This window comes from Oreochromis niloticus, linkage group LG17 (assembly GCF_001858045.2).
Source record: "Oreochromis niloticus isolate F11D_XX linkage group LG17, O_niloticus_UMD_NMBU, whole genome shotgun sequence".
Lineage (NCBI taxonomy): Eukaryota > Metazoa > Chordata > Actinopteri > Cichliformes > Cichlidae > Oreochromis > Oreochromis niloticus.
In genome coordinates, this window is record NC_031981.2 from 7,241,969 (window position 1) to 7,247,968 (window position 6,000).

At 45.7% G+C, this 6,000-nt stretch overlaps 1 long non-coding RNA gene across 2 annotated transcripts in view; it reads right to left on the reverse strand.

Annotated features, from left to right (window-relative positions):
* LOC109195257 (uncharacterized) overlaps window positions 1–5,791 on the reverse strand; it is a 90,940-nt gene extending 85,149 nt beyond the window's left edge. Inside the window, exons 1-2 of one of the 2 annotated variants that reach the window (XR_003214619.1) lie at window positions 5,574–5,791; window positions 5,415–5,475 (exon numbers count right to left, since the gene is read on the reverse strand). This is a non-coding gene — a long non-coding RNA (uncharacterized LOC109195257). Of the gene's footprint in view, window positions 1–4,083; window positions 5,476–5,573 lie in introns of both variants that reach the window. The other variant, XR_003214618.1, reaches the window with a different exon arrangement.
* Window positions 5,792–6,000: the final 209 nt, after the last annotated feature.

Consider the following 6,000-nt stretch of genomic DNA (forward strand, 5'->3'; position numbering starts at 1 on the left):
GTGAATTGCCAGGAAAGCGCGTCAGGTTTTACATTGCGCGATCCTGGGCAGTAGGTAATAGATAAATGGAATCGGGTGAAAAATAGAGCCCACCTGGCTTGTCGGGAGTTTAGGCGCTTCGCAGACCAGATGTACTTCAAGTTTTTATGGCCCGTCCAAACAATGAAGTGATGCTCTGCACCCTCCAGCAAGAGCCTCCATTCCTCAAGGGCGAGCTTAACGGCCAACAGCTCCCGATCCCCGATTTCATAATTCCGTTCTGTGGGGGAGAGACGGTAGGAAAAGAAGGCACACGGATGAAGTTTTCCTTCAAACTGCTGAGACAGGACCGCCCCGACTTTGGTTTCTGATGCATCTACTTCCACCACAAATCGCTTGTTGTGGTGTGGTTGGTGGATAATGGTAGCTGAGGCAAATTTCTCCTTCAGCAGGGAAAATGCCTCCTGGGCGAGTGGGTCCCACTGAAAAGAAACTTTAGGAGAGGTGAGTCTCGTGAGCGGTAGTGCAATCCTGCTGAAGTCTTTAACAAAGCGTCTGTAAAAGTTAGCAAAACCTGAAAAACGCTGGAGTTGTTGACGATTGGGAGGCCGGTGCCAATCCAGGACTGCTCAGACCTTCTCCGGGTCAGGTTCCAAATCCCCTCAGGAAATGATGTAACGCAGAAAAGCCACTGAGTCTACGTGGAACTCTCATTTCTCCCCCTTCACGAACAGCCTATTTTCCAGAAGGCGCTGAAGAATCTGTCTAACATGAGTCTTATGCTCTGCTTGGGACTCGGAAAAAATAAGAATGTCATTGATATAGACGATATGTCATTAACGAGGGCTTGAAAGACAGCCAGACAGGGGAACTGGTTAATCCGAAAGGCATCACCAGATATTCAAAATGACTGAGGTGGGTATTGAATGTGGTCTTCCACTCACCCCCCTCCCGAATCCTCACTAAATGATATGCATTTCGTAGGTCGAGTTTACTGAATACTGTAGCCCCTTGAAGCAGTTCAAAAGGTTAGAAGGGGTAATAGGTACTTGTTTTTGACAGCGATCTTGTTTAGCCCACGGTAGTCAATACCCGCTCGAAGAGCCTTGTTTTTCTTCCCTCTACAGCCTCCCTCTCAGGTTGGGTGAGGCTATAGAGACAACCGGAGGGAAGCGGCATCCCCAAGAGGTAGTCGTAGGGCCTGTGGGGCAGGAGCGCGCGCGCTTCATCCTTGCTGAACACAGCCGCTAGGTCGTGATAGACGCGGGGCACAGAAGACAAATCTGGAGGCTCGGGAGGGCCATCAGAGACAAATGGGGTGACCAGCGGGGTAGCAGCCTGAAGGCAGTTCATATGACACTCCACGCTCCAGCCCATCACCCGTTCTTTCTTCCAATCTATCTGAGCGTTGTGTTGCACTAGCCAGCGGTAGCCTAACGTGAGCGGGAGAAGGTGTGGCACACGGTCTTTGCCAGACAGGTCGCCCACCAGTACCCTCTCAACTACTGATGGGCACGTCCTTTTGCCAATGCTGGACAGGTAGAAATAAAGTGGCCCTTACGGCTGCAGTATAGGCACTCACCTGCGGCAAAGCGGCGCTAACGCTCTGCGGGCAAGAGTCGTGAGTGTCCCAGCTCCTTCGGCTGCTCACCTTCAATAAGCAATTTTAACACCATCGCTGACAAACACATGTGGTAGCTGATGAAACTGCATTAAGCATTGCATCAAAAATCCTGTGCATTTCCCCAGCTCCCTGGAGAAAGCCTCTGAGGTAGGCCAAAGTTTGTCTAGGAATGGAAGGTGTACGTGGTGTAACAGTGTTTGCAGTAGGAGCAGGTTTTACCTGAGGGGGTGCCGCGGGAGGTGAGTTCTCTGCCAACGGGGTCCGTTGAGCGATGGCCTGGATCAGAGTAGCCACCTCTCCACTGAGTCGCACTAACATTTGCTCATGCCGTTGCAATAACTCCTCCAGGGAGATTGGGGGTGTAGCTGAGGACACTGAGTCTGCCGAGTCCATGACGGTGGGTGAATTATTCTGTCACGAGACGGAGGAGGGACTATTTATTTAACACTCCTCATGCACAGTTTAGAGGTGAGGGAAAAGGGTCCAGGGTCACCAGAGTTCACGAACGGATCAGCAAAGCGAGAAGACTACTCCACACAGTTAGATTTCTCCACAAGGAATCCTCTCCTTCGTTCTCGCCACACAAAGTCACCACACTCACGTAAAAGTCCCGGCAACATATTTTCAGACTGGCCACACCAAATCTAGGCAGAAGAACAGGAGAATCAACAATCGAAAATACTCGAGGGAAACTGGAAAATGTTGCTGAGCTGGAGTTACACTGACGGGGTTACACAATAATCCAGCGACGAGGTACTCCCAGCTGCTGCCTTAAGTAGTGAGCTTGAGTGAATGAAGAATCGGAGGTGATCACTTGCAGGTGTGAGGGCCAGAGGCCGGAGCCCGCAATGAACTCCGCCCAAGCAGTGCGTAGTACGCGAGAGAGGAAAAATAAACAAAACACACGTAGCCACACTGGACCAGCCAGTCAGGCACGGGGAGCAGATAGCGCACTCCCTAATTCACTTCATAAACTTTTGTTCTTAAGTTTTAAGATAGACTTTCCAAGTTACGTTATATTAAAGTGGTTCACAAGCAATACATGAAAAGATCTTATTTTTTAATGACTGTCTTAATGCAATGGCCATGAAATCCATACAAACATAATAATCTGCTTTTACTTGCTGTAACTATTTCTTAACTTGCTTTTATGGAAATGATGCAAGACAAAATCGTCAGTCCTCAGTCTTTGTCAGAATACATTCGTAAGTTTATCTACAGTTAATGAGGCTTCAGCTGCCTGAGGTGGTAAAGTTTAACTCTTTATTTTTTTCAAAGTTTCTGTGTTTTCAAGACAAAATTCACTACTTTTGTTTCTGCACTCATTCTCTCATTCTACAGCTCAGCACATAAATACTGTTTGGGGAAAAAGGGGAATTTTGTTTTAAAGTGGTCATAACGTTGGTGGAAATCCACTTGATCTGATTAATTCAGACACCCAGAGCCTCATTAAGTTCAGATAAATCTGGGAAGTAGTTTTACACAGGAGTACTGTGATTTTTCTTTTTTTTCTTCTTTTTTTTTTTACTGCATCACTTCCAGCTGAACGAACATTTCGGATGAATTCTTTAATGAGTGTGAAGCGAAGGAACGATAACGCTAAGAAAAAAAACTGTTGCTTTAATTCAGACTTTAACAAGCATGAATCCAACTAAACAGTGGAAAGCTTCAAAGCTTTACCACCGAGTAATGATGGGCCATTTTATAGTATCTTCAACTATGTTCAAGGTTAGCTGTGTCATCGGATCAAACATCCTTTTAACCTTTCATTGAGCTAGCGCAGCACAGGAACATACAAGTGCCTCCAGTTGAAGCATATCGACTGTTCACTGCTCCCTAATGACACCCGGTGTGGAACAGACTCCTCAAACATTGAGGAGTGGGGCTTGAATTTGGTAAAAGCTAGGAGCATCAAGTAAGCATAAAACATATTTAATACTATGACTGCATAATATATATTTGAGAAGGCTTGTCATGAATATTTTATGTTCCGCTCCAGCACAAATAAACAGATAAAACCGACGGGGACTTAACATAGCATTAGTTATTCATAAACTCATTTTGCCCACTTAAATCAAAGCCCTTTTCTAATAAGAACATATACCTTTTTTTTTAAGGGTAGGTATGCAGACTTCATTAATGCTATTCATGGATGAGGGTTAAGCAAATTATTCTAAGTACAGAAGAAGCTGTGGTAGTGCATAAGAGCCAGGCGTATGATGGAAGATTAGGTTTGAATGTAAAGCCTAATAGTGGATCTTCTGCACCAGCATCCACCTCCATCTGTAGCAAAAATGACAAAACTAGTACAGGAGCAAAACTGGATGCGGCAATTCACTGCAGAGTACACAGATACCTTTGCTAAGCACAGTGTGTCACAGTTTGACGCTTTTTATGTTCGAGTGTATGCCAGCGTGTGCAGGCAATCTTGATTTGTCCACAGGTAAGCCTGCGTTTTTCAGTGCACTGCAAACACACACCTGACAGATGAGAAAGGCTCAGGGCCCACCGGGGACCAATTTCCCCAGTCTGTTCCGAAGGCCTGTTCATTACCGCGAGCAGGGGGGAACAATACTCCGCAGCCCGCCAACTTCATTTGCTGCCATTTTCCCTCATTCTCTCCCTCTCTCCCCTCCTGAAACGCAGCGCGCCGCCCGACTTCCCACAGTGCACCGCCGCGTGCCTGTGAAGCCGAGATTGGTTGCAGCGGGCTCTCCAAGGTTTCAAAGCTGTCGCCACTGCCTAGAATGTTTTCTCTCTCCCTCTATTTTTCATCTGTCATGTTTCTGAGAGTGAAAATAAACCAGACATCTTGGTCTTAGTTTTTTTTTTTTTCTCCTTCTTCCTCGGTATTACATGTGGGCTGTGAGCTGGCACCGGGGGAGGAAAGATGGGGAGAGACAGAAGACAAAAGTCGAGATACAGCCTGCATTTGAAGGATGCTAATACACTAAGATAGCAGCGAATGGGACTTGAATGAAGAATCCTGTCTTAGTCTGGTCCTTTAAAGCTTGTTTGCTTGGTTCTCCGCTGCTCATGCATAGATATCTCCTCATACAACACGATGAATATTTTATTACAAAAGATGACACTAAACAAATAAAAAAGTATTGAAAATAGGTCTGCGGTTGGAAGTGAGACACCGACGCAATGAAGCAGAAGATGCAATTTGTATTTCGGTAGCGAGACGTAGCTAAAATTAGACGGCTGATGTACAATAACGATACTATATCATGCCAAGGCATGTAGCATATGATGGATCCATGCGGAAAATGAGATCTCATTTCACATTTCTTGCAACACTTATTCGTAGCGTGCAGGAATACAGACAAATAGAACCATCAAAAGGAAATTGATCCTTTGCATGAATCAGTTTTACAGTCAGCTCACAGATGGGTGTGCTCACAGCAGCATGCCGAATAAATCAGGTTTATAATGGCCCCTACTGCAGGCATGACAAAAAGTCTAGGAGAGGTGCTGAATCCCGTACAAGGCGCACGGAGCAACCAGTGACAGGGTGTTTTTCTGAGTCATGATGCCGCCTCTTGGAATGAAGGGTAAGTCAGTAAGTAAGCCATTTCTCAGAGGGCCCAAACGTTTCCTTGAACTATTTGCTTTCAAGGGTGAATATCAACGATGTGTGGGAATTGGACTCTGCACTAGAAACAAACATGTTTGAGACTGAAACCTGAATAAGACACTTCTGCAGGGAGAAACGGGAAGAAAGAAAGTTCCTCTTGTTTCGAGATTTTTGCATCTGTTTTTTTGACGAGACGATCAAATCCTCGAAGCTGTAGGTGCCGATACTCACTGTAAAACAAGTTGCAAGTTCATTTCATAAACTGCAAGCCGTCGTTCAAGTATCTGGAAGCCTAAAACAAAGAGACAAGTTAGAAGCTATAACTAGGCACCAAGTGTAAAAGCTTTCCGTTGTTTCTTTCTGTTTCGGTGTCTTGTTCTGATTACATACATGCTGTTCATGCTGCAGACGTTTGGTCCTGGTCCTAAATCTCACCTAGCACAGAACTTGAGTTAAATATCAGTTTCTGTGCCGACTGGGTGTCAGCAATCAGGCTTAGACTTGTTTTCACCTTTCTTCCGAATTACTGTCATTGTGTTGAATGGCAGACATGGGGAGCTAATACACATCAGGCGAATTAGTATGCCCCTGAAGCGCTCGGTGCACTTTGTCAGGAGAGGTGATGTAAGAGGGGATAAATATTGCAGTTTCCCCTCCTGACCTGGTGCTCAACTTCCCCCCCACACAGCGACACACTGCCCCCTCTGGGCTGGTAATGGAGATTATATACTTTCAGCTATTCAAACAACATGTTTCAAAGTGATTTATCTACTTTGCAAAGATGTGGGAGCATCAAAGCTCCTCGGGTCCTTTAATG